This window comes from Tiliqua scincoides, chromosome 2, assembly GCF_035046505.1.
Source record: "Tiliqua scincoides isolate rTilSci1 chromosome 2, rTilSci1.hap2, whole genome shotgun sequence".
NCBI classification, from domain to species: domain Eukaryota; kingdom Metazoa; phylum Chordata; class Lepidosauria; order Squamata; family Scincidae; genus Tiliqua; species Tiliqua scincoides.
In genome coordinates, this window is record NC_089822.1 from 91,232,368 (window position 1) to 91,259,628 (window position 27,261).

At 44.8% G+C, this 27,261-nt stretch overlaps 1 protein-coding gene and 1 pseudogene across 1 annotated transcript in view; both read left to right on the plus strand.

Moving 5' to 3' along the window:
• LOC136638587 (zinc finger protein 585A-like) overlaps positions 1-27,261 on the plus strand; it is a 904,673-nt gene that overhangs the window by 543,253 nt on the left and 334,159 nt on the right. The gene's annotated exons all lie outside the window — the stretch shown is intronic.
• On the plus strand, positions 4,570-4,686 carry LOC136642618 (5S ribosomal RNA; annotated as a pseudogene).

Consider the following 27,261-nt stretch of genomic DNA (forward strand, 5'->3'; position numbering starts at 1 on the left):
CTCTCCATGATTTTTCACTCACATGTTCAGTCACTGAGGCAAAAAGCAGGAGGAAGAACTCTGCACCCAACTTTGTGCCGCAATGCAACACAGCCTCAGGAGCTACACAAAGGAGCCTGCTCCCACCATAGCAACATGAATTTGCTCCTCCCACCTCCACGCTGGGACATTAGCAGCACTGCCCTCTGCTCCAGAGTGACTATCATCACTGACCCTGCGATAGTCCCTTTCTCATGACGTTACCCAGCTAAGAGGGGATTGTTCTCATCCCCTAGCTTCTGTGGAAAATGACAAGCAAAAGGAGAAACTAAAAATGATAGCCGTGTGCCATGGACAGTCCTGGGGGCGGTCGGGGGGGGGGGAAAGGCCTCAGGTGTCACACCTCTAGGCCTTGTGTGCACAGCACCACCATGCTCACCACACCGCCTCGGCCTGCCCTTCAGAGCTGTTCCACAGGCTGGCCAAGCCCCACACGACACTCCCAGGCACTCCAAAAGCCTTCTGGGGCCTCCAGAGTGTTCTTAAACAGTATTTCCAATTTGTGTTGGAAAACCAGAAGTATTGTTAATGGCGCTACAGAAGCCTCAGAAGGCTTTCAGAGCATCTGGGAGCTTTGCGCAAGGCTCCATGCAGCTGGGTGAGTATCCCCTGAGGGGGCTATATGATGCGGGGGGGGGGTGACATGTTGTGGTCCTGTGCCCCAGGGCAGCACAGGGTCCAGATCCTTAACTGCCATGTGCTGTCCCTCATAAAGAAGCTTTAGCCTTCCTATTCAGTACAAAGGGAGCTACATTCAGTACTTTGGAAAAAGAGAAATTAACAGAATCTCCATAAGCCTTAATGGCTTTTTAATAGAGACTTAATGGAGTCTCTAGTCCTCATGGCTCTACGGAGAACATGCGGAATGTACATTTTTGCCGATGATCAGTTCTGTGAGTGCAGCCATGCAATGGCTACTCGTGCTCTTTGCAGAATTGAAACAAGGAACATAGTGCTTTGTTGAGTGTTGTGTGGTACCACAGCAACAGTGTGGAAAGAATCATGAATTAAGTCTCCATTTGTTGCTTTTTCAAAGTTTGGTTGTTGACAACCCTCAGTCTCAAAAAACTCTGGTATCGCGCTCTGAATGGTGGTTCTGGCACAGTGTCTAGTGTGGCTGAAAAGGCCGATTTGGGAGTGACAATCCCTTCCACACCGGGAGCAAGTGCAGTCTGTCCCTGGTCTGTCTCCCTGGCTATGGGCCTTCCTTCTTTGCCTCAGTCTGTTGGCCAAGTGTCTCTTCAAACTGGGAAAGGCCATGCTGCACTGCCTCCAAGCGGGCCGCTCAGAGGCCAGGGTTTCCTACCTGTTGAGGTCCATTCCTAAGGCCTTCAGAACCCTCTTGCAGATGACCTTGTATTGCAGCTGTGGTCTACCTGTAGGGCGCTTTCCCTACACGAGTTCTCCATAGAGGGGATCCATTGGGATCCGGCCATCATCCATTCTCACAACATGACCGAGCCAACACAGGCATCTCTGTTTCAGCAGTGCATACATGCTAGGGATTCCAGCTCATTCCAGGACTGTGTTGTTTGGAACTTTGTCTTGCCAGTTGATGCTGAAGATGCGTCGGAGGCAGTGCATGTGGAAAGCGTTCAGTTTCCTCTTCTGTTGTGAGCAAAGAGTCCATGACTCGCTGCAGTACAGAAGTGTACTCAGGATGCAAGCTCTGTAGACCTGGATCTTGGTATGCTCCGTCAGCTTCTTCTTGGACCAGACTCTCTTTGTGAGTCTGGAAAACATGGTAGCTGCTTTACCAATGCGTCTGTTTAGTTTGGTATTGAGAGAAAGAGTGTCGGAGATCGTTGAGCCAAGGTACACAAAGTCATGAACAACCTCCAATCCATACGCAGAGATTGTAATGCAAGGAGGTGAGTCCACATCCTGAACCATGACCTGTGTTTTCTTAAGGCTGATCATCAGTCCAAAATCTTGGCAGGCCTTGCTAAACGAATCATGAGCTGCTGGAGATCTTTGGCAGAGTGGGTAGTGACAGCTGCATTGTCGGCAAAGAGGAAGTCACGCAGACATTTCAGCTGGACTTTGGACTTTGCTCTCAGTCTGGAGAGGTTGAAGAGCTTTCCGTCTGATCTGGTCCGGAGATAGATGCCTTCTGTTGCAGTTCCAAAGGCCTGCTTCAGCAGGACAGCAAAGAAAATCCCAAACAAGGTTGGTGCAAGAACACAGCCCTGCTTCACGCCGCTTCGGATGTCAAAGGGGTCTGATGTGGAGCCATCAAAGACAACAGTACCCTTCATGTCCTTGTGGAAAGACCTGATGATGCTGAGGAGCCTGGGTGGACATCCGATCCTGGGGAGAATCTTGAAGAGGCCGTCCCTGCTGACCAGGTCGAAAGCCTTCGTGAGTGGCTGTCGTTGTTCCCTGCATTTCTCCTGCAGCTGCCTAAGGGAGAATACCATATCAGTGGTGGACCTGTTGGCTCAGAATCCACACTGTGATTCTGGATAGACGCTCTCTGCAAGTACCTGAAGCCTCTTTAGTGCAACTCGGGCAAACAACTTTCCTACAACGCTAAGGAGAGAGATGCCTCGGTAGTTGTTGCAGTCACCCCTGTCGCCTTTGTTCTTGTACAGCGTGATGATGTTTGCATCCCTCATGTCCTGAGGTACTCCACCTTCTCTCCAGCAGAGACAGGGGATTTCATGCAGCTCAGTGACGATGATCTCTTTGCAGCACTTTAGGACTTCAGCAGGGATGCTGTCTTTCCCAGGTGCCTTGCCAAAGGCAAGGGAGTCCAGGGCCACGTGAAGTTCTTCCAGGGTTGGTTCACTGTCAAGCTCCTCCAGCACAGACAGGCACTCAATGTTGTTCAACGCTTCTTCGGTGACTACATTTTCTCTGGAATATAGCTCAGAGTAGTGCTGCACCCAGTGTTCCATCTGCTGCGCCTGATCCTGGATGACCTCACCTGCGGCAGACTTCAGAGGGGCAATTTTCTTCTGTTGGACCTAGGGACCTATGATGTATACCATCATACATCCCCTTGGTGTTGCCTGTGTCAGTTGCTATCTGTATCTGGGAACAGAACCGGAGCCAGCAGTCGTTAGCACATCTCCTGACAGTCTGCTGGACTTTGCTGAGTTCATCCAGAATCATGAATTAAGTCTCCATTTGTTGCTTTTTCAAAGTTTGTTGCTGTGTTTAACATGCACATTCACTCTGATGGCCTAAACTCCAGCAAGCATTTATCTGTTGCTAACTGGTTGAACAGTCGGCCAGCTCACTCATTTTGATGTGGGTCCAGCACACAGATTTCCACAGAAAACAGAAAGCAGCAAAAGAAAACACTAATTCCTAGCCACAAAAAGGCTTGTATTAGGGAAGAGATTCATACAAGAGCTGATTCATCAAAGGATTAAAAAAAAAAGTTTAAAAATACTTCAAAACCCAAACGTGAGTCAGAAGAACAGAACGTCCAATGAAATGCTGGTGCCCGTTAGGAACTTAATACCACTGCCCAGATTGCTGTGCCACCTTGTTGCACAAGGTGCAATGGAGAATGGGTGCTGCCTGGAATGAAAGCCTTATGCAAACAAGGGGAAAAATCCACCATTGCTGAAATCCATCACTGCGCCGGGCAGCCAAATCATTTCTGGTTACTACATTCCTGAGAGCTCCCTTATTCTCTTCTCCCAATTCTGAATTGGAATTTTGAACTGAACATACTCTGGGTGTAACTATGTGTTGCCTGTAGTCTTATGCTCTCTCTCTCTCTCTCTGTGCGTGTCTTGTGTCTGTGTGTACATACATACTAGTGCAAAAGAAAAGCGGCTTCTTAACTTTTGCTTGTGTGGTTTCTCTTTTGAAAAGTGCCCTCCCCTGCTGTTTTCACCACCCTCCCCACTACAGAAGATGAGAAGAATGATGATCATATTTGTTGAGAATACTAAGCAAACATCTCAACCAAGTCTATGACAAGGAATGAATCACTGCTCAACAGCCGGAACGGTTTCTCTTTCGCAAAACACATGTTTAGGTCTGTGCATAGCAGAACAAACCCTCTCTCTCACTTAAGGTCTTGTGTAGCAGAGCCTTCCAGGCAGAAAGGACACCCTCTTCCACCATAAGGCTTTGCTACCACTAATCACAAGGATATGGACTGCAAAGCTCCCCAAAGATTTCCTACAATTCAATGAAGGGATGCTGGATGCATAAAACACCTGTTTCTATTACAGCAATAAGTTTTTCGTCTTTTATGTTGCAAAAAGCATACTTTCGCTTATCTTGCCTAAAGGGAAATATCTCCGCTCCCCATGCTCCACTGCAGGCAAATCCTCTCCAAGCAGCTTTCTTCCTCACCAAGTTTAAATCACACATCTACAAGGGGTTGCCAACTTTGGCTGAAGCTGTTCCTGGAGATGCCCCCCTCCTCCCAACCTGGAATTCCTGTGAAAATCTCCAGGATTGCTTTCAGTTGTTACCTGCAGATTGATGCTGATTCCTGGAGATTCCCTGCCAATTCTGGAGGACTGGCAATCTTAATGTCTTCCTGTGCTTTCAGCTGCTGTTCCCAGCAACTGTTACCCTGCACATGCCTGATCTCATCTGATCTTGAAAGCTAAGCAGGGTCAGGCCTGGTTAGTACTTGGATGGGAGACCGCCTGGGAATACCGGGTGCTGTAGGCTTATACCATAGTCTTTCGAGACTGAATGTTGCCAACTACTACTAGTTGCTGGGAAAAAGCCATGGGGGGGGGAGGGAATTTGGAGCACAAAAGCAGCAGGGGAAAGCAGTTAGCATCCTTCCCTCTGCTACTTCTCTGCCCAAGAGCACTCCAGTTAATAAATAAATGCTATTTATTTCCTTGTTCTTTTGGAAAAGCAACAAGATTTCATTATAATTATTTGTACATGACCTGTCATTAAGTCCCTGAGGTTGTCTCCTGATAATTTGTGTAAATTTTAGGCTGCAGCATGTCAGAACATCAACTCGGTAGATATGCTCCCAGTATGGGGAGGGGGACAGTACACATAGAAATATTAGCTATTAGGGTCAAGGGTTCTAGTCTAACCTTTCCCTGGCATGCTAGTTTTCTATATAAGGGGGTTGTGTTTTGTAAGGGAATATTAAAATAAGCAACCCTTCCCAACACAGCCCAGAAAATGTTTTACCACTGACTCTCTGTTGGTGTTTTCTGGTCCTCAGTCTGGTTTGGTCCATTGTCGCTTCTGTTAGAGAACAGATTTAGTTTTGCCACCACCGTGAGAATGCCAGGGCCACCAACGGCATTGTGACACCCACCTACACCTTCACACAAACAAAGCGTTTGCATCATCTGGATATCACCCTCGAAATAAAGCAACATTTGTGTATTTTGGTGAGCAAGCGTACAAGTCTTAAGCCTTCCCTATGACAGCATTTATTTTGACTGATCTGAGTAGGAGGGGAAGTTGCGGAGGCCTTGTGAAATATTTGTTTACACATCTGTGCGTTGATCATCATGGCCTAATAGGAGCTTCAACTCCAAAACTATTTCAATAGTGTTTTTACAAGGGCGAGTAAAAGATGTGAAGATCCTGAGGCAGTGTCTGCAAAGGGCCTTTCCAGAACCACATAGTACAAACAGCTTTCTTCTTATTTTTTTTCCCATTCCAAATGTTTATCGGATTTCAGTTTTCAAAGCAATCCGTGTTGCAAGTACAAATGGAAAATGTCTGCGGCAGTCTTGTGACAAGCAGGTCAAGAGCAATATTCTGAGGAAGAGATCCATATAGGGGCCGAGGACTTAATCAGAAACCGGCTTCTAGTTGCCAACTTCTGATTTCAAAAATGCTGGGTAGAACCAAGGGTGGGCTCCAGCAGGGGTACTGCAAATGGTGATCACGGTTTCTATTTCTTTTTATGGTTGCTGCTTGTAGATACCATAGGGCAGAACTAGGTTTTGCTTTGAAAGTGGAAAGTGTTCATTGTTCAGTTGCAGAACGTATTTTTCAATGCATACAATGCCAGATATTCCAATTTCTTACAATATTATTAAAACAGGATCAGCCCAATTTGAACGCAGTCTCCCTCGGCTAATGCACTTGCACCAATGCAGCACATGCTACAACTTGTGGGGGGGGAACGGGACAGTGCAGAAAATTTTGTTCCCTAACCTTGGGGTAAACTTCCACTACTCCTCAGATGCAAGCCAGGGGGAGGCCACTTTGCTGGCATAGGTCCAAGAAGAGTAAGGGAGAGTGAAGGGGAGAGGAAATGGGGCTAGGATCCAGAGCGAGTTATGGCCAATGAGAACCACTCCCTCCCATCCCGGTTCCACCTTCCCCCCTCCCTACCCAGAAACACCCCAATTCCTCCCCAACCTGCCTCTTGCAATGGCTTACCCAGTTCAGCACTGGTCACCCTCTGCAGCTGTGTACTGAGGCAGCCAGGGCCATTTGCAGTGGTGTCCCTGAAATGGCCACTGGCACTGCACTCTTTGGAACACTGTAAAGGCAGGTACACTGTTGTACATGTCTTAACAGTGTTGCAAAGCCCTGTTAAGATGGGCCCTCTGCTTTATAAAACTTGCACATTTCAAAAAGCTAGATATAAAAGTCCAGCCATCTGGAATGACCATATTGTGGAGGAGTAACTGAAGCATTGGTTTTATACAGGTGGTGGGGGGAACATTTAAATCACTACTAACCATGATGCTCACTGGATGATGGGCACCCCAATCCTAACTAAACTGCCCACCCCACCTCCATCGATGCAGCCCCACAATTGGAGTGCACGCAACATCCTGCCAGGAGGGGCAGATCTGGGGTCTTGTAAAGTCATGCACAATGGGGCAAAGAATCAAACCTTCACATAATAGGCTAACGGGTTCTGAGCTGTCTGAGACAGATCAGGAGAGAGATCTTGGGGTCCTTGTGGACAGCTCGATGAAAGTGTCGACCCAATGTGCGGCAGCAGTGAAGAGGGCTAATTCCATGCTTGGGATCATTAGGAAAGGCATTGAGAATAAGACAGCTAATATTGTAATGCTGTTGTACAAATTGATGGTAAGGCCACAGCTGGAGTATTGTGTCCAGTTCTGGTCGCCACATCTCAAAAAGGATATAGTGGAGATGGAAAAGGTGCAAAAGAGAGCGACTAAGATGATTACGGGGCTGGGGCACCTTTCTTATGAGGAAAGGCTACAGCGTTTGGGCCTCTTCAGTCTAGAAAAGAGGCGCCTGAGGGGGGACACGATTGAGACACACAAAATCATGCAGGGGATGGACAGAGTGGATAGAGAGACGCTCTTTTCCCTCTCACATAACACCAGAACCGGGGACATCCACAAAAGTTGAGTGTTGGGAGAGTCAGGACAGGAGAAGAAGATATTTCTTTACCCAGCATGTAATTAGTTTGTGGAACTCCTTGCCACAGGAAGTAGTGATGGCATCTTGCCTGGATGTCTTTAAGAGGGGATTGGACAAATTTCTGGAGGAAAAGTTCATTATGGATTACAAGTCATAGTAGGTATGTGCAAGCTCCTGGTTTTAGAGGCAGGGCTGCCTCTGATTGCCGGATGCAGGGGAGGGCACTGGGATGCAGATTGTGTCTGTTGTCTTGTGTGCTACCTGGGGCATTTGGTGAGTCACTGTGAGATACAGGAAGCTGTACTAGATGGGCCTTTGGCCTGATCCAGCAGGGCTCTTCTTGTGTTCTTATGTTAAGCAAGTCTGAGTGGATACAGGAAGGTGGATTGAATATCGGCAGCGGCACTGCTGCTGATACTGCCCACTTCCTATCCTCAGTCTGTGCTCTTCCCACCCCAGTCACCTTCCTGTTACTCACCCTCCCAACTCCATTCTGTCCATCTCCTATCTATCCCCATACTAACTTACCGGTGCCAGGGTTCCTTGACAAACAGCTAGCATATAGTAATGGCCACTTGTAGCAGCGGCCTGACCGCACTCTATGGTGTTTCACCATAGCAGCATAGCAGTCTAATAGGACTGGATCATAAGTCACATTCTCTCTCAGCCTAGTGTGTCTGCCAGGGCTATTCAGGGATAAAATGGGCAAGACGACATAATACTATACTGCCCTGAGCATCTTGGAGGAAAGTCAGAAAAACAACATTTTAAAATAAATCCCAAGCAGGGGAAAAAAAAAAATGCTGCTTCCATTCTCCTTTCAGTTGTATTTTCAGTGGTTTTGTTGTTGCTGTTTTTAAATTTTAACCTGTTAGCCAGCTTGAGTGCTTTGCTAACAGAGGGAATGCATGGGATATAAATGTTAAAGCCAAAAAGATAACCCAACTGAGGGTCCAATCCTATCCAATTTTCCAGTGCCTGTGCAACTGTGCCAATGGGGTGTACACTGCATCCTGTGGTGGGGAGGCAGTCACAAAGGCCTCCTCAAGGTATGGGAACATTTGTTCCCTTACCTTGGGGCTGCATTGCAGCTGCACCAGTGCTGGAAAGTGGGATAGGACTGGACCCTGAGTCAAGCTTTTTGCTCATCCGAGACTACGAGGTCCGTTTTCCACATCACAGTCCTAAGGGAAGCTACACACACATATTCAACACTGTCCACTTTCTTCAGGGAACAGAAGCTCTTTACCTTATGGAAAACAATCAATATCGTAATGCTGAGAATGCAAGTGGCAGTGTGGCACAATGGCTAGAATATTAGCATTTCATCAGCCACCAAACAGCAGCAATTCAAGGACTCCAACAATTCCCTTGCTTTAGAACTTTTTGTTCTCAGGCGAAATATTGGTTTTTGAATGGTGTTCAAATCTCCACTCAGCCATGAAGCTCACTGGATGGCCTGCTGGGCAAATCACTGCTTCTCAGCATGGCCGCCCCACAGGGTTGACGTGAGGATAAAGTGCAATAACCATAAGCCTCTGTATGCTGCCCTGAACTCTTTGGATGAAGGACAGAATATAAATGACATGAAATTAAATCACAGCACCAGGAAACTTGGCAGCTTGTCCATTCACAAGACTCTGGGATTGCCAACTCTTGAAATAAAAAATTCTGACGTCTGGGAAAAGAGGTTGGATCACATCAAAGAGTCAAATGCAGTTGGCTTCTGGAAGTCAAAAATGGAGCCCAGTGAGTTTCTGCTTGGCGAGCGGGCAATCCTAGATGACTCTTCTATACTGTTCCTGAAAGCAGGCATTAAAGGGGGTGGGGGTGTCAGTAGATTCTGTTTTTCAAAGTAGTGTATTCACAGGTCTTAAATTTTCAGTCATTAAATTTTCAGTCATTAACATGCAAATAAAGAAACTGACCAATTTCAATAGTTGTAATAATTCATCTTAATCATGAATTATTTGGCATTAGCCTCTTTTGCTGATTGCAATAGAAAACAGATACAAGTTTTTAAAAATCAAGACTACTTAAAAAGTCAGGGTCATAGTGTAAGAGAATTTTGGAAGACCTTATGGGAGACTATTGATACTTGAATAGTCATTGGGGGCTAATAAATGCTACTGGCATGTTACACTTCCTACTTGTCAGCCTAATTACTTACACACACACACACACACACACACACACAGTGGAAAAGGAAAGAGAGAACAGAAGAAAACTCATTTCCTTGCCCCATTTTAAAAATCTAACCTATCAGGATTGGGTCAAAAGAATTTCACCCCACCCAGCCCATGCGGCATGAGAGATCCAATTCAGAAGACAAGTTTGTGAAAAGCCAATCAGGAAAGCCTATGCTAATAAGAGGTTTCCATTTTTCTTGCTAATGAAGTATAAGGCTTAACTATCGGAGAGACCAAGAGTTAAAGAATTTTGTACCCAACCAGGAACTTGGAGAATCCTCAAGAGTAGTTCAGACACTTAACAGGGAAGAGGCAGTAGTTAGAAAGTAAGGGGATAAATAGGCCCCGCAGTCTATGTCAGACAAAGAAATCTATATAAAAAAATATAATAAAGTTACATCTCCAACTCCCCAAAATGGTGTTTTGCCTTTAAAACAAACAAGGGAAGTGATGTCACATTGGCCAATATAACCTCAGTCCATCATCATGTTCCTCGGTTTCTCCCTTTGTCCAACACAAAGTAGATGAGTCCCCTCAACTTGAATCACAAAAATAGATCACCAACTCAATGCAGTATAGACAAGTACTCATTAAATAGAATTCAGGATTTTTAACAAAAACCTTAATTGCCTACATGTCCTGCACAGTCATAAATAAATAATAATTTTTAAAACTTATTTTCACAAGACATAAATAATGCATTTTAATTCTTTTAAAAATTTTAGACAGCTGTGGGAGCAGGGGCGGCACCTCCATTAGACAAAATGAGATGTGTTGCATCACTGGTAGACTGCCGTGGGGCAGGGGAAGAAGCTGTGGATTTGGGGTGCCCTTCATTCTGCCATCACCGCCACCCTCCTCTGGCCTGCCATGGATGCCACTGGCACTGATCCATTTTCCGTCGACTAAAAGCAAGCAAAAAATAAATCACCCAGATCCTTACTTTGCTCCTGGTGCAGTTTCTTCACAAAATAGACTTCCAGCTTGATTGACAGGACAAACAAAGGAACTCCTTCATTCTCATGATCCTTTCAAATCAAACCAGAAGTCCTGCACTTCTGCAAAGGAAGGGTTACTGAGGACCACGGTAAGCTGCTGCTTTTTTAACTGTGTAAAGACGGCGGGCCTGAGGCTGCATCGGGTGGTATCCCAGGTCACACCACTGCTGCATGGGAGCACTAACTCTCCTGTACAATTTAAGCTACTCTGAATATATGTAATCTAAATGATGAGCAGGATACCATTATCGGAAAAGGGGGTTCACTTTGACATATAGTTGAGGCTTGCAAGCTGGGTCAATGAATTATTATTTTCAGCCTTCAACATTAATGAAAATGGAAGCAGACCAGCCACCTTCCTTGTCCGCAAAACGTGAGGCAGGAAACCAGAAGGAGAACTGACATTTCATTCCTTGCCTGGGCCTGTTAAGGCTAATCATGGCCTACCCTTTCCATGTATTCCAATTTGTTCAAAGCAACTAGCATCACAGGCTTGGAATGGAGAATACCGTATTGTTTTTACCACGGGATTTCGTGTGTCATCCAAGTGTGGCATGACGCATTTCCTCTCCCACTCCTTTTCTTTTTGCAGTATTATTTACATTGATAGCAACCATGTTCAACTCTCAGGAAGACATCTGTAAGTGGCAGTGGGGGCACTGTTTTAGCCTGGTCTTCCAGAGTGTGTTCATCAGATGAGTACAATATTTTTTTCTAGAGGCACAAGCAGGAAAGTTTATGATAATAAGAGTGATGTTTATCTTGTGAAGATTATGCTGAAACAAGTTTAATTGTATTAGTAGAAAACAGATCAATGCTGGGGCTGATGTAATGTGTTTAGCATCAATAAAAAGGTTGCTAAGTGTTGTGCTTTCAGATGGAATTAAAGAAACAATAGGACAATGGAACATATGGAAGCCATTTGGGGTTTTTATGTCCCTGTCTAGCAAGAAGAATTCGTATACTTGCTAAGTTTCTGGAGGACCAGCAGTGCTGTGCATTAGCAGATTTTTTTCCCCCCCCGTTCTTATTTAAACCTGAACCCAAATGTTTAGAGAGCCTTAAGAAGCCTGACAGCTGGTTGTAGCTTGCAATTATTCAGAACGTGCTTCTTAATGGGTTATAAAAGTACTGGGATATATACAGTAACATCTCGAGCGTGCGAGATTGTATATATGGTTGTGCCAGAAGACCTTGTGCGCTGGATTTATCAATCTATATTAGAACTGGCAGTATAATCATGATGGCAAGAGCCTGTATTTCATCTAAGCGTCATCAGGATATCCTGATCAGCTCGTTATTAAAAACTAGAGTTTGATGAGCAGGCTGTCTATCAGTCTTGAAGATAAATTCCACATGGGGGAGGAGAGACAGGTGGGACATCCACAGAGCTCTTACGTGGCACATACATGGCTACTCATAGTCAGACCCTATCTGACCAGAGGCAATAATGGAAAGATGTGTGCAACACAACATAGGAGGCAAACCATCTGTCACAGCCTAATCCCATGCAACTTCCCTGGTACTGATGCAGCTGCACCAACAAGGTGTGGACTGCACCCCACAGGGGAGTTTTGAGTCGGAAGCAATCCTTGAGGTAAGGGGATAAAATTTGTTCGCTTGCCTCAATCCGCTGCCCCAATCAGCCTACTTGAACCTGCGCCAGCAATATCACTGGCACAAGTCAGAGTAGACCCGGAAAGGTGGATTGAGGGTGGGATCGAAGCCACTGCATCTGATAATCCCCCACTTTCCACCCTGGGCACACCCACTTTCATGCCCTGCATTCATTACAAGCAAGGGGGAAACCCGAGAGACAGTTAATTTTACCCCCCCCCCCAACCTAAGAAAGCTTCTATTCTAATTATGAAACAAATACCAGACCGAGTCAAGAAGATTTTTTCCCATCTTTAAGAAGAAGCTGTGAGAGAAGGGGTACTGATCCTTCTCCTAAACCACCATTTTTCCTTCTACAACCTCTTTTCCCCAATCTGACTCCAAGATAGGCTTCCCAGTCAAGTGGGGATAAACAATGGAGGCTCAGAGGAAGATCTGTGATTTATTCAAGTGGTCTGGGGACTGTTGCTTGTAGGCCTAATTTAAAGCACTTTAAACAGGGACAGCTCAAGATCAACTGAGGCCAAACACTGCCCCCTTCCCTGATGGTGTGCCAGCCACTGTTCCTCCCACTCTCTGTTCTAGCTCAGCCCTCTCTTTCCCTCCACAACTCCTCTTCCCTTCTCTCCACCTCTTCCTTTTCCAATCCAGGGTGTGGGAAGAGCAGAGGGCAAATTGGCTGACAGGGATGGATGCCCTTGCCCAATCTGCTGCTTGAAGCAATCTTTTCAGTTGACCTCATGGATTAGCCAGCCCTGACTTCAAAATGCACAGACACATACAAAGCACTTCACGAAGCTTGATGTGTGTAATTTTAAATAGCTCACAAGAGCTTCTTGCTCTCATGCAAATGTCTCCCCACCAGCACTCTGACAAACCTCCCACCAGAGTCACCAACACCAGCAGAGAACATGGCCCCTCTCTCCTTTCCTGATCTACTGTCTTCTCCAGGTACCTGCAACCCTTTTCCTCAGACTTCTGGTATCCATTTTTGTTTAGGGAAGAGTTCCTCCCAAGTGGGCACCAGCAAGAGATGCATTAGTTAGCAGTACAGGCGTGCCCCCTTATCCACGGGGGTTCCATTCTGGAACCACCACCACCCCGCAGATACCTGAAACTGCAGATACAGGCAAACACCCATCCCCACAGATACCTGAAACCGCCCACCCCTCCAGCGGCAAGGGAGCTTCCCTGGACGGCTTTCCCTGGCCTCCTAATGCCTTCTAAGGCATTAAAAATGTCACTTCCAGTTTCTCCATGAAACCAGAAGTTGCATTATTAGAGCTATACAGCTCAGTCTGAGCCCGGCAGAGGCCAGGGACAGACTTTCCCAGCCTCTGCTGAGCTGCGACTCCCCTCCAGAGGGAGTACACGCGGGGCTGTACGTGCTGGGAGGACCAGACCCAATTTGTGGATAACTGAATCCACGAATATGGGATTCATAGAAACGGAGCCCCTCCATACCAGTATTTTAAAGGTATTGAACCACATTGATTTTCAGTGCTTATAATGAGAGATGGAAGGAGACGTCAGAAGGCAATGAATTATATGGGGGAAGGGGCAAACTAAGAGGGGCAAGAGAGGGATATGCTTCCAAGGTGCTGGGCGAAGCCAATTATCACATGAACTGCCCTACTGCAGATGCCAAGGTGTCGCATCACAGACCACCTCTCAACTACTGAGCTGTGAAGTGACAACTCGGCAGAACTAGCATAGCTGAAAGGGCAACCAGCATGATAGTTGCGCACTCCTGTATCTGGAAATTATGATCAAGATTTGCACATTTTCTCTTCTGTCATATGTAGCTAATGAGTTTCTATGTGGGAACAAAGTGCTTATTTGTGGCCATCAGCTGCTTAATGATGTCACTTCCTGTTAATGATGGCACTCTGGCTCCCAGAAGCTGTCATGAATGCCAATTCTGGCCCCCGCTATGAAATGAATTTGACACCCCTGATTTAAACTGTTGTCGCTCATCCATTGTATTTCTCAAATGAGTCTCTCTAAAATTTGGCCAGTTTATAGCGATCAATATGTGGAGGCTCCATGCCAGCTGGATAAATAATCTGGATTTTGGGTGCATTTGGAGCATTCAAGGTTCATGATGCTGTATGGCCCATCTAGCATAATACTGTCTCCTGTCAGGAAATGGCAATGAAATCTTCTATTTTCAGATTTTAAAATGGGGTCTTCCTCACCTACATGGATATCACTACACAAGCATGAAGAGAGTCTGAAGTACTGAAAAATCATTAACAAGTGAAATGAGAGCTTACGCTAGGCAAATTTCTAAAACTGTCTCCAAATCCTATATTGGGAGCATTGTGTCCATCTGTCTTTCTCTCTCTCTCTCTCTCTCAATCTCTTCTCAGCAGCAGAATGGCAAACTTTAAAAAAAAAAAAAAGCCACAGAATTCCAGGCTATAAGTAGCATACAGTGGTTGTTTGTCCCAAAATACCACTGAGCTGACTACAGCAAACACAAATTACAAGCTTTCCCTAATCACAGATACACTACCAAGTCATTTCTGGTTTTCACAAAATGACAGTGAGCGGGTGCAGTTTTGCCACTGCCTGCATCTGGTCAGGTTTCTGTTCTCCACTTTGCAGATATTGGAAGGCTTCTGGTTCAGATTCAGAGCTATATTGTCCACAGGAAATGACAGAAATAGATTGGAAGTGCTACTAAGGATGATGTCACAATTTATTTATTTTTTTGCTATTGGCTCTAAAATAACATTTATGCCACACATTGGACTGTTGATTGCACTGTTAATTATACATAGGATCTGAATATTCTGGGCTTACCTACACTACAGACGTAAAACAATGTCTTTACCTTGGCGGCTTCCCTTTAGAGTGAAGTCATGATAGTTAAACTGGAATAAAATCAATATTGGTTGTACTATAGCAGGAGTCTTCAAACCCAGGCCCAGGGCCAGATGTGGCCCGCAGAGAACCTCCATCTGGCCCGTGGCCAGCCTCTGATCCCCTGAGTGCCGCTGGCCCAGTTGACCAAACACAACCAGAGTTGTGCTTGTGGGGTGGGGGAATGGGGGTCCATTTAAGTGTGTGCTTTATGTCTTGGGCTGTGTTGGTGCTTGGAGAAATCCTGGACATTGGAGCCCATTCATTCATTGATTCATTCATTCAAGTTCCATCTCTAATGTATTTAAATGTTATATTTAATTTTTTCCCCCGGCCCTTAACACTGTGCCAGATATTTGATGCGGCCCTTCAGCTGAAAAGTTTAAAGACCATTGTACCATAGGTTTACCTGGTACTGAGTTATTTGCATCCTGGAGAATTGTGTCCTGGTCAAATGCATTCATTGGCATTCCTGGACATTTGCATCTGGGTTTTTTTTATTCAGTCTGGTCATTTGCGTTCCACTATAACTGGGCAACAAATTCCCATATTATATATCTTTAAGCCTCTTATTCTCATGTTATATATCCTAAGCCTCTTATCCCAGCCCTAACTCTAACCCTAGCTTTGCATTTTAAACAAGTACATCTAATATAAATATACATACAGTATATTAGGACACTAATGTCCAGGACACAAAAAGAAGAGATGCAAATGTTCAATATTGGGACACATTTGACCGGAACACAGTTGTCCAAGACAGTGGTTTACCCTTTTTATTTTCTTAACATTCAACTACGCTTTAAAAGCTACATTACTGGCAAGTACGATGGTACAAGTGCTTCCAACATAGGTCTTCAGCAACTGGAAAAACTTACATCTTACTTTTTTAAATTCCAAAACACACCAATTAATTTTGTTCTCCTTGTATCTTATCACTTACATTTTTCTTCATTCCAAAAAATGAATGAGAAAAAAAATTTTTTTTTAAGAAGAATCACCATCTGCTCAAGTTTTAATCACTTCCAACTTCCCTGAAAGTTATTTGGACCAGTGATCGAGTGTAAACTGTCAGGCTTCATAAATATTCTTTTAAAATAGAGGGGAGGGGCAACCACCATAACAAAATTTCACAAATTTTTGTGAAATTTTACAGAGGGAAAAAAAATCATGAAATTCCTACATGGTAGGAGATCTAATGAGGTAGTAGAGTTGCTGAAGGAGAATCAGTGAAATTACAGTGAAAGAAGCTCTACTGTCCAAGAAAACTGGCTTTAAAAAAAACAACATAGCGATAGCTGCTGTGGAAACCTGGGCGTGAGAACAGACACTAACTACAGTAAGTCATTCAGAGCGCTATCCTATTCTACCTATCCCCCAGCACAGTGGTCCATGCACCAGCACTAGGCACTGTGAACATGCCATAAGGCATGTTTGTGGGATCGTGTGAGTAGGCAGCACTGGCAGGGAGGCTTGTGCTTCAGCAACACTGCATCCCGAGGGATGGCCGCCAGCAGAGTTAAGAGTTGTGCTGGGCAGCAGAGGCTTGGCGGGAGGGTGGATCAAAAGGGGGGAAGGGGGTTTCTGGACAGGGAAGGACAGAACAGGGGTGGATCAGGCCTGGGAGGCGGTGGGATTGGTGGAGCAAGCCTCTGCCATATCATATCCTCCCCTCCTGAACATGAATGTCCTACACAGGGCTGCTTGGTTTTGCGCTAGCTAAATAGCCGGCACAGATCCGAGCAGCCCCATTGGGCAGGCCAAGGCATTACATGGGGTAAGGGTAAAAATTTCCCTTCACCCTAAAGGAGACCTTCAGCCTTCTCCAAAATTGTGCTAGAATCAGCAGAGACTATGTGGCTCTGCTGTGGCAGTGCAGTTTAGAATGTATCTCATGTATCCAACTGATTGTTCCAAATGCCGGCAGATGTGTTCCCTCTCTCCTCCTTCTTGGAATGCCAAACAGCAGGGGCCAACTTCTATCTATGCATTTGATGAGGATGCACAAACACAGTTTATGTCTCAAAAGCCAACTAAGCAGTGGTCAAAACTCAAATGTATGGTCACCACTTGTAGCCTTGGCACAAAGCTGCTGTCATCAAGCTTTTGCTTTGCTTGAATCAGTCAATAACAGATAACAGACATGCTGTCATATTCAGTCTATCTCATGGCAGTTTTGAGTTTGATCACACTTGACGTTTTACTCATTGTACTTAGCATCTGTAGAGAGTGGATCAAAGAGATGGGACGGATAAACACATCTGGAACTTAGATGTGAACCTGAAACAATAATGGAGTCCTGATTTATTTCCATAGCTGTGCCTGGTTGTACAAGAGTTGTTGCAGGACCAGTTCACACATACATGCATAATCTCATGTAGTGCAATCTTTAAGAACCCAGTCCTACCCTCCCTGCCCCTCCCCCCCCCCGTAGGTACAGTCAGGCGTGCCAAAAAAGGTATGTGCTGTATCCTCTGTGTGTGTGTGTGTGTGTGTGTGTGTGTGTGTGTGTGTGTGTGTGTGTGTGTGTGTGTGTGAATAAGGAGGCATTGGAGGGGAAAGGGGTTTAAATCCCCTTACTTAATCCCTTTTAATCCTTAAATTTTAGCTGGCACAAACCCAAGGGGGCGGAAGGCAGGGAAGTGGCAAAAAAGGATGGTAGGATCCAGTGCACACCATTGCCTCCACGTCTACCCTTCCCACAGCCTCCTTGCCTCACCCCTACCCTTCCCACCCCGTTTCACCCCTCCCTTCTCCATTCTCACCCTTACCTTCTCCGGTGGGTCCAGGCAGGTTCAGAGACAGACAGGGAGCACTGCTTCTTCTTGCAGCAGTGCTTCCAAAATGACTGCTGCCGGCATGCTGTGCACTCCATCAGCAGCCATTTTACTACAGCGGAACTCAGTTCCACTATCAAAAACCACCGCATGAGAGCCCAATCTGAAATAGAATTAGGCTGTTAGTCTCATTGTGCGCCATGGGCTTACTACCAGATAAGCCTGCACAGATCTGCAGCTTTAACTTGTCATCATGCAAAAATTTACAGCTTACAAGTGTGAGCCAACTCCATCGATAAGCACTGCATTAGAGGTGATGTGAAAGTTCAACTGTGGCATTATGCCACAGATCATTTGCATCTGCGGATCACTGCTTTGTGCTAAAGCAAAGGGAAGAACATACACATCTAGCACATAGGCCATTTCATCACGTACAAACAATTGCCACTCGCTGTAAAACCCTGCATGTTTGCCTGAGGTATAGGCGCTGCCAAGGAATTATTTTATTTGGTCTCAACCACAGGTGGGAATCTGTCCCTGAATGGTGGCTGATTATAAGAGGTGCTGTCTCCTGCCCTTCCAAGAAATACCTGCAGATATGGATTCCCTCAACACATCTGACACACCTTCAGCCTTTCATTTCTTAAGTTTGTTCTGGCAAAAGTACAATTCTCAACCATATACCTGCACGAAACAAGGCAATGTTTGACGCTGCACGAACAACAGAAAGGAAAAATTGGGTAATGGATAAAACTTTCTCTGAGCCACAAGCCTTGGCTACCAAAAGCATGAGCATAAAAAACAGCAAATCATCCCTGAGGTAAAACAACAGGTTTCTCTCATAGTTGGATAATGCGTTTGCTAACATAGGCCTCATTGTGCATTAAGATCGCCTGCGAAACGAACATTCTTTTTGTTTCAGTCACTTCTTAAAGATGTCTCAGATATTAAGGTACCTGCATTTATTTGGGTGCCCAAATACAATGAGTACACTTTTTTTCAGAAAACCCAAATAGGTTAAAAGAGGGCCTGCATAACTTCTGATCTTCAAAGCGGAAAACAGGTCCTTGAGCCTTGCACTGTGCCATGAAGGTGGTCATCACAGTTGTCCTGTTTATATAGTGTCAGGAAGGCAATTTTTTAAAAGGACATATATTGAGCTTTAAATAGACCGCCATATTTTGCTGGAGTCTGAATTGGTCGGTCAAAAGTTATTCAGACCTGGTATCAATCAAAAACCTGTGTTATCTGGGCAATATTTTGTAGTTTCTCAAATTAAGAGAAAAGGACCAACTTGGCGGCCTGGCCCAAGGCTGGTAAGACAAAAACAGCCAGAGAGACCATGACTTTTCTGTCCTCAAAGATTCATGGCGGCAGAGGGGCTCGGTCAGCAGCATGAAGAAAGGCAAAGCAGAGAGATAAAGGCTGAGAAAATGCAACGGCACCAAGATTGTGGGACAATGAAGTACATGCAGGATACATGTATCTATTAAGTTAAAACTTACTCCATAAGTGGTCCTTTGGTGTGCTAATCCCCCCAAACCCTCTCCCATAGTATGAGGCTACGAGCATGATTCACCTCAAAATCTGGTTGCTATCTAGTTTTCAAGGCTGGTAGGTAAAATTGTTGTGCAGAGCCCTAATGAATCCCTTCCTTTGGCTTCCCCTTGTGACAAAAATAGAACAGAATATTAATGCTGTTTAGTTTATTGGAACTTGTATTTATAGTGTGTGACAGAACTGAGATTATGATGATAATCAGGCTTGGCACAGCGTGAGCAAAAAAAAAAAATTTGCAAGCTGAGGGATGGGCCTCAATGGAACACTGTCTCAGATTTAGCTGCAGCCCGTGAATTCAGAGCATAAGGCTTCCTTCTGTATCAGAAACAACTGGGTTCATTAGGAAAGGTCAGAGAGTTCTATGGAAGAGGGGAGCTCTGTAAACATCGTTTTAGTGAAGTAGAAGCAGGGACCCACAATAGGGAACAAACCTGGGAAGAAGGGCAGGTGAAAATGAAACAGGTTACTTTTGTTCATCCCATTAACTAGGATTACTACTCTCCTGTTCTACAAATCAATGACAGACCCACCATTAAGAGCCCTGTGAATAAGTGGCATATGATACAAGTGGCTGGAGAGGGGAAGGTGCCAGGCCACAGGGGGGTGTCCACGAGGCTAATGATATGTGGGGTGGGTGACACCCCCCTGGTGGTCCAGGTGCTTCCCGGCGCTGGAAGCTGCAGGTGCCGCAAAATGGGCCAACCCACCCTCCCTCAGGTCCAATCCTGAAGCAGGGAAGAATGTCAAGTGCAGGGGTAATGCAAGGACTCAGGGAAGTGATTTACAGCATCACCTAGCCCTGGGTGCCATCAGGCACAGGGATGTTTCTGCTGTGAATGACATATTAAAGCACTCACTATTTGTTCACCAACAAGCGATAATTCAATAGGTACCATACACAACATCTAAACAAGAGCTCAACCTCTACCCCATAATAAAAACAAATCCAAAAAAAGAAGGGTGGCTAATAATGAAATCCAGAAACCCAGCTCAAGGTAGCAGTCACGTTTCATCAATATGTTTAGCTCAAAGAGACAAGAAGAGCACAACGGGGATCATAAGCAGAAAACAGCATGCTTCACGGAGAAAGGGCAAAACAAACTGTGGAAAAAGCTATTGGGCTAATTATATTTAGAGAACCAAAGGCACGTGTTCAAAGGCATAACATAATGCAAGGAATCAAGAGACGCGCAGAGATATAAGGAATAGGAACTGGTCCATAAGACCAAGTGTAGAGAAAGAAACAAGACAATCGATTCAGACCAGCAATTGCAAAATCCCCACACCTTTCAAATATAATTTGCCACATTTCAAAACCACTCTCAAAACAAGTATATTTTAAGACTTTAAAATGTGTTCAAAGCTCCAATGAAACCAGACAAAAAATTTTATTGTTAGAAGTCAATAGTTTATGTTCAGGATGAACCTCGTGCACAGGTCTCAGATTGGGATAATGCCACCTCTCTTAGAAAGCAATTCTGAGCGCACTGTGTGCCCATACAGGCCCCCTGCACCATCCCTAGAAAAGGATTCAAGAAGGAGAATGGCACCAAGAGGAAGGCCCTGCTTCTAGTAGTTATTTTGACCTTCCTGAATGTTGGTATCCGGAACGGAGCCTCACCAGATGATCATATGTTGTAGGAAGGCGTGACCCGTGATCATAAGGGATGGGGAAACTTTTTGAGGCACTACATTAATTTTAGTCAGTCAATTCTTTATGTAGTAGTAATTTTTTAAGCAGAGTTTCACTCATGACAAATTGCAAAGGAGCGAGTCCTGGAATCCTATCTGGAAGGTCCAGATTTAATTTGCTGCTCAGTCTTGGAAAAGTCATTCTCTTGCCAATTCTGAGGGCTATTGTGAAGCTGAATAGCAAAAAATATTAAACAATCCATATAATAAGAATAACATTGGAATTAAGATGTAAAAAGATGCCATTAAGCCTTTGGTATAATTATATTTTAAGAAATATTTTCATATTTGTAAAAATTAAATTTCAACCCAATAATAGGACTTCAGATCCATTACAATCAATAAAAGTCTTGTCATTTATTCATCCATCCAGTTTTCCAGCCACCAGCCCTTGCGTCAAGAGCTCCAACCAGCACACATACCATTTATCGCATTTTATTCTCAGAACAACCCTACAAGGTTGATTATTTATAATATATTAACCCATCCATGATTGTCCAGAGAGCTTCTGGGCCAGGGAGGAATGTCATTAACCAATATGATATGAACTGAGCTCATGCATCTAAATCTGGCATGCTTCCTTCATATTTTAATTCAGAGTTTAATTTCTTGTGCATTACATTTTCCATAACTTTAAGAGGAAAAAAAATTTACCAGACAAGACTGGTTTGCTCCTATTAAAAAACAATCCACCTTATCAAATTGTAACTTCAAAGAATGTTCCCTCTTTGCTTTTCTGAAACTGGATGGAAGCCAGTATTTGGTCGGTTTCACCGTATACCAGAAACTTGCATATATTGCTCTTGTTTCATACCAGTCCTATCCTGGGGGTGCAAGAAGGGCTGGAGTTTTGCCAAGACCCTCCAGCATAGAGCTCCTGAAGTTCAAAAAGTAAGCTGGTTACCTCCCATGAAGGGAAGCAAATTAAATGACAGTACCCTTGATTATCAGGAACACTGTGCCCCTTCCCCCACTGCAAAGCATGCATTTTTTGACATTTAGATTCAAACAATGTCCTTATGTGACTTCCTCTCCATTGTTTGCAGCTCAGCAAGTACACTTCATGTTGATTAACTCATTTCTGCCCAGCCCACAGGTGTACACATTTGAGCCCTGGTGCGTATATGGGTCCCTTTAGGGAGAAGGGCGGGATATAAATAAAATTTATTATTATTTATTATTATTATATGCAACATTGGGCAGAAATGGCTTAAGTCTGAAAATGATCCATTACTGTTCCTTAAAAAAAAATATATCTTGAGATGTTATAGAAACTAGAGGCTAGACCAGTGATTTTCAACCAGTGTGCTGTGGCTCACTGGTGTGCCGTGAATGGTCTGTAGGTGTGCTGCAGGAGTTTGGGGGAGAGTCATTTATTAACAGGCCCATTGAGGGATGCGAAGTCTTTATTGGCAATGTGGTGTGCCTTGTCAACTGTCAAAAAAATGGATGGTATGCCATGACAATTTTAGTGCCTTGTCAGTGTGCCATGAGATGAAAAAGGTTCAAAATGGCTGGTTTAGAACTTTAAAGAATCAAGACAGGGCAGCGATAAGAGGGTGAGAAGACATCAGGGATGTGCCTGCTTCTTCCTGAGCTGCAGGGGGAGATGTAAAACGGGTAACTGAAAGGAGGTGAAACCAATTCATCTTGACAATAGACATCATAGCTTTAAGTTCAATTCCCAACAATAAGTGGCTGTCGGCAAGTACATCTTAAACTCCATAAAGGTTGTGTGCATGCTGGTTTTGAAAAGGAGACCTTTTTTTAGAGGAGTCAAATAAAGAGAGAAGAGTGCATTAAAAAAGGCATTCATTCTGGTCTCCATTCTTTCCATGCTGCTAATATGGCTCGCGAAAAAGTACATATTAATGACATTCAAGGGCTGCAACCTGAACTGCTGGTGAAAAAACATCGCTGCCAACTCTGCCTCAGCAGCACTTGCAGTTTTCCTTAAGAGCCAACCATTATGTTGCTTCTTGAGTGCCGAGTATGAGCCATTCACATTGGAAAGCTGAAAAAGATGGTTTGATGTTTGGTGTAACCAGAGAGACACTCTGCACATCTGGACCTCCCAGGCACTCTCAGTTTCCACACTCACAGGCCAAGACAGAACCAAGCGTCTGCTTCAACATGTCACTTGGGGATAGTTTACTGCCACCAAGGAAGAAAAACAAGAGAGAACTGAGGGCTCTGTCGCATGCCTTCTTGCCCATCTGAGATGAGCTCCAACACCTACTGAAGCCCCAGCATGGCTCAAGGAGCAGCAGGGAAGCCATGGACAAAGTAAGCCCATGGCTTGGCACACACACACAACAGCACTGGTAGCATTCCAGGACACTTGCTAATTTGAACTTCATGGGAAGATTTTTTTTTTTACATCATACTAACTTGCATGTAAAAGCACCCAGAAGTGAGTGTGTATTTGAGATAGAACTCAAGGTAAGGGACGCTATCTGTTACTTACAATACGTGCAGGGAAATAGAAAATTAACCATACTTGTGAATTCCAGAGGTCTTAAGAAATGCCAGCTTCTAAATGAAGGGCTCCTATAATCACACCATGATTAGACATTCATGTGGCATGATGGGAAGTGTAGTATGACCACCAGTCAGAGAGATAAATATGGCCATCACTACAGTTTCAAACTGAAGACTGAATGGACTCTTTGTGGCTGGCATTCAGTTCAGTTCGAGGCGCCAAACCTCCAAGTCTGGGTCCAGAGCTCCCTGAGGAAAATTTGTCTACATCCCACTTAGTCGTATTTTCCCCCTTTAAGCAAACTATTGTTCCTTTCATACTCTGAGAAAGAAACCTGCATGGAAGATTGTTCCACCCCGGCCACCATTACCAAACAGCTGCAGTGAAATTTCCCAGCCCTAAGGGTAGCATTTACAAATTAGCTACCCAAGCCTATCCAAATATTAATTTGCCATGTTTGCTCCTTGTGGTTTTGGACAGGCCTGGTTTCTTTTTGTGGTTCGTTCTCTCCATTATCGTTTGTCTTTTAAGATTATCCTTCTGCTTAAAAGAAACACCCGTATATTTTCCCATATTTGCGGCTGTCAGCGGAAGCAGAATGCAACCCACCTCCCAGCAACGTGCAGGAAGCTTGTTCAACACAGTTAGGATGCCAAGATGGAAACATTTCAGCCAAATATAGAATGTCTGGACAGCAAATGGTCACCCCTGAGCCCACCCCACTTCCCCCCTTTCTGTCTATGTTTTGTATTTGTCTACAGCTGCTAGAGTTACACAGAGCCTGAATGAGAGTGTAATTGCTTTTATTTTTTGCCGGCATTCTGAGCCCAGCCTTACCACAATGCCATTTTTTATGGTTTTACAAAAAGCGGGGGGGGGGGGACCTTTGAGAAACTACTTTTGTCATCCAGATAGTGACCACAGGCTTATTTATTAAAGACATATATCCCACAACTTTCCCCTCCCATGAGCAAGGCACTCAGGGTTGGCTTATAAAAAAACACCAATCATAAACAGCTAAACACACACACAAACAGCAGCAGAAGCAGCAAAAGACAAACACACAGCAGGAACCAAACCCAGAAGCCAAATGGAGGAGAAGTGTCTTTAGCTGGTGCTGAAATTCCACCAAAAATGGCACAGACCTCACCTCCTTGTGAAGGAATTTTGATCCTAGAGTTCCACCATAGAGGGCTGTTTCATATATCATCATTAAATAGTCTTCCACAGGCAGTAGCAAAAGGGCCCTTTCAGAAGATCTTAAGGGACAGGGCGATCTATGGTGGAGGCAGGAAAGTGGTCCAGTCAGCAATCGTGCAACAGCATTGTATAGTTGTAGCTGAAGTTTTCAAATGGCATTTATTTGCCGTGTTCATTCATCCATCAAAACACTTTTTAAAAAATGTCTGTAATTGCTATATCGATGGGCCCATCAACAGTTCAGAACAACATCATCCAAAGTAATCTGAGCATAATTGAAAAGTATGGGAATCAACTTTGCCACGCAATATGCGCCAACATGTTGAGCTTCAGCCAAGCTGAAATTCTGGCTGCACATTGTGTGCCTGGATTGTGTGCCTATTCAGCAAAAGATGCTTTGCACAGATTTAAAAATATTTTCACTTCTTGCTAACCCGGTAACCTGTTGACTAGCCACTATAACAGCAAACCACAAGCAGCCGAGGAAAAACTGAGACTTTTTGCAGTGCAATCCTATGTGTGTCTACTTAGAAGTAAGCCATAAGAACATAAGAACAGCCCCACTGGATCAGGCCATAGGCCCATCTAGTCCAGCTTCCTGTATCTCACAGCGGCCCACCAAATGCCCCAGGGAGCACACCAGATAACAAGAGACCTCATCCTGGTGCTGTCCCTTGCATCTGGCATTCTCACATAGCCCATTTCTAAAATCAGGAGGTTGTACATGCACATCATGGCTTGTAACCTGTAACGGACTTTTCCTCCAGAAACTTGTCCAATCCCCTTTTAAAGGCATCCGGGCCAGTCGCCATCACCACATCCTGTGGCAAAGGGTTCCACAGACCAACCACACGCTGAGTAAAGAAATATTTTCTTTTGTCTGTTCTAACTCTCCCAACATTCAATTTTAGTGGATGTCCCCTGGTTCTGGTGTTATGTGAGAGTGTAAAGAGCATCTCCCTATCCACTCTGTCCATCCCCTGCATAACTTTGTATGTCTCAATCATGTCCCACTTAGTTTACTAGAACTCACTCCCAAATAATGTGTATAGGATTGCTATCCTAGTCCACTTGGCTACCAAATGCAGGTTCAGTACTGCAAACAGACTTAAATAACATAATGAAACTACCAGCAGCAGCAGCTGCTCCTTTGCAAAACTCAAATGGTTTGCTTGTCTAAGAGGCCTCTGTTTGCTTTCAGAAGTTAGAGCTGAAACACGATGTCACCGCAGGATAACCACATGGTGTTGCTTTTGCTGGGTTTTAACCATGTCAGAGGAATTCTCCCACACATTCCGTTCAACCCCTTGCAGGCACACATGGAACACACAGCTTGGAGTGCAGGCCCAGCAAGCATGTCAGCCCCAGGGGCATGGCTAGCAGCAAAATCCCCCTCCCCAACTGGCTGAACACTGGAGAGCCTATAGTCCGGACAGGACTAAAATGGAACCACTACATGTTTGGGTTTTTTTTTACTACCATAGATCTCTTGAACTTCCCATTACGCTTGTGTTCAAACTGTTGGCAGAAAGTCTGAGTCATGAGAAAGAGCCAGCAAGCAGATCCTTGGAAGAGCCAAAACTCCATTGGTGGGTCACACCATGAAGTCTGGAAACGATTGCTTTAGAAACTGAAAATCTTGCTAATTAGAAAAATCTATCTGAAAAAAATATGTTCCCCACCCAGAAGGGAGAGGGAGAACAGAGGCTCTTCCAACAGCTTTATTTGAATGGCTCTGCCATCTGCTCCTGTCAGGGTGCTTTCATTTTTTCAGCTAGTTGCCCAAATGTTGGCTTTTCTCAAAGAGCAATATATGATGCTTTAAAAGACAACATACACAAAAGAGACAAGAAGACTATGGCCTCAGAAACCTAAAAATTGTAACAATGGGGTAACAGAGGGAGAGAAAAAGATCAAGGCTGATGTCATACAGTAGCATCCTTGGGCAGCTGTCAGGTACCTTGCACCCGGAGGAAGCCCATTATTGACACCTGTCCTGAGAAGGGAAGACAAAGCCCAACCAGTGACCCCTAGTTGGATGGGCTCTCTTTACCTTGGCAGTGGGCAGTTATTGCATCATATGACACCACAGAATACTCTTCCCTCTTTCAGTCTTTCCCATTTTAAAATTGAGCAGACAAGTGGCCACTCTTTCCCCTCACCCCTTTGGTTTAAAGACAGAGGAAGAAGAAGAAGAAAAAGTGGGGACAAGAAGAGAGCACCACTTTCATAACCTCCAACTTTGTGGGTCCTCCACTTCTCCTGCCTGAGGCAGATGGTTGGCAAGAGGGAAGATGGCTGCCCAGCCATCCCATCCATGAGCTGACTGTTGCAGCCACTTCCTGGAAGAGCTGGCAACAGCTATCATGGCTGCCCAGCTGGGCACAGGAATGCTTTTGACTGCACCTGCAGCTCACTCAAGGGAGGACAGAAGGTGGGTCCATGATGAGAGGTGAGAGAACTGAGGTGACCATGCTCAGAGTTCTTTCAAAGCTGAAGCCAACCCTGAGATAGAGAAAAACCAGAGG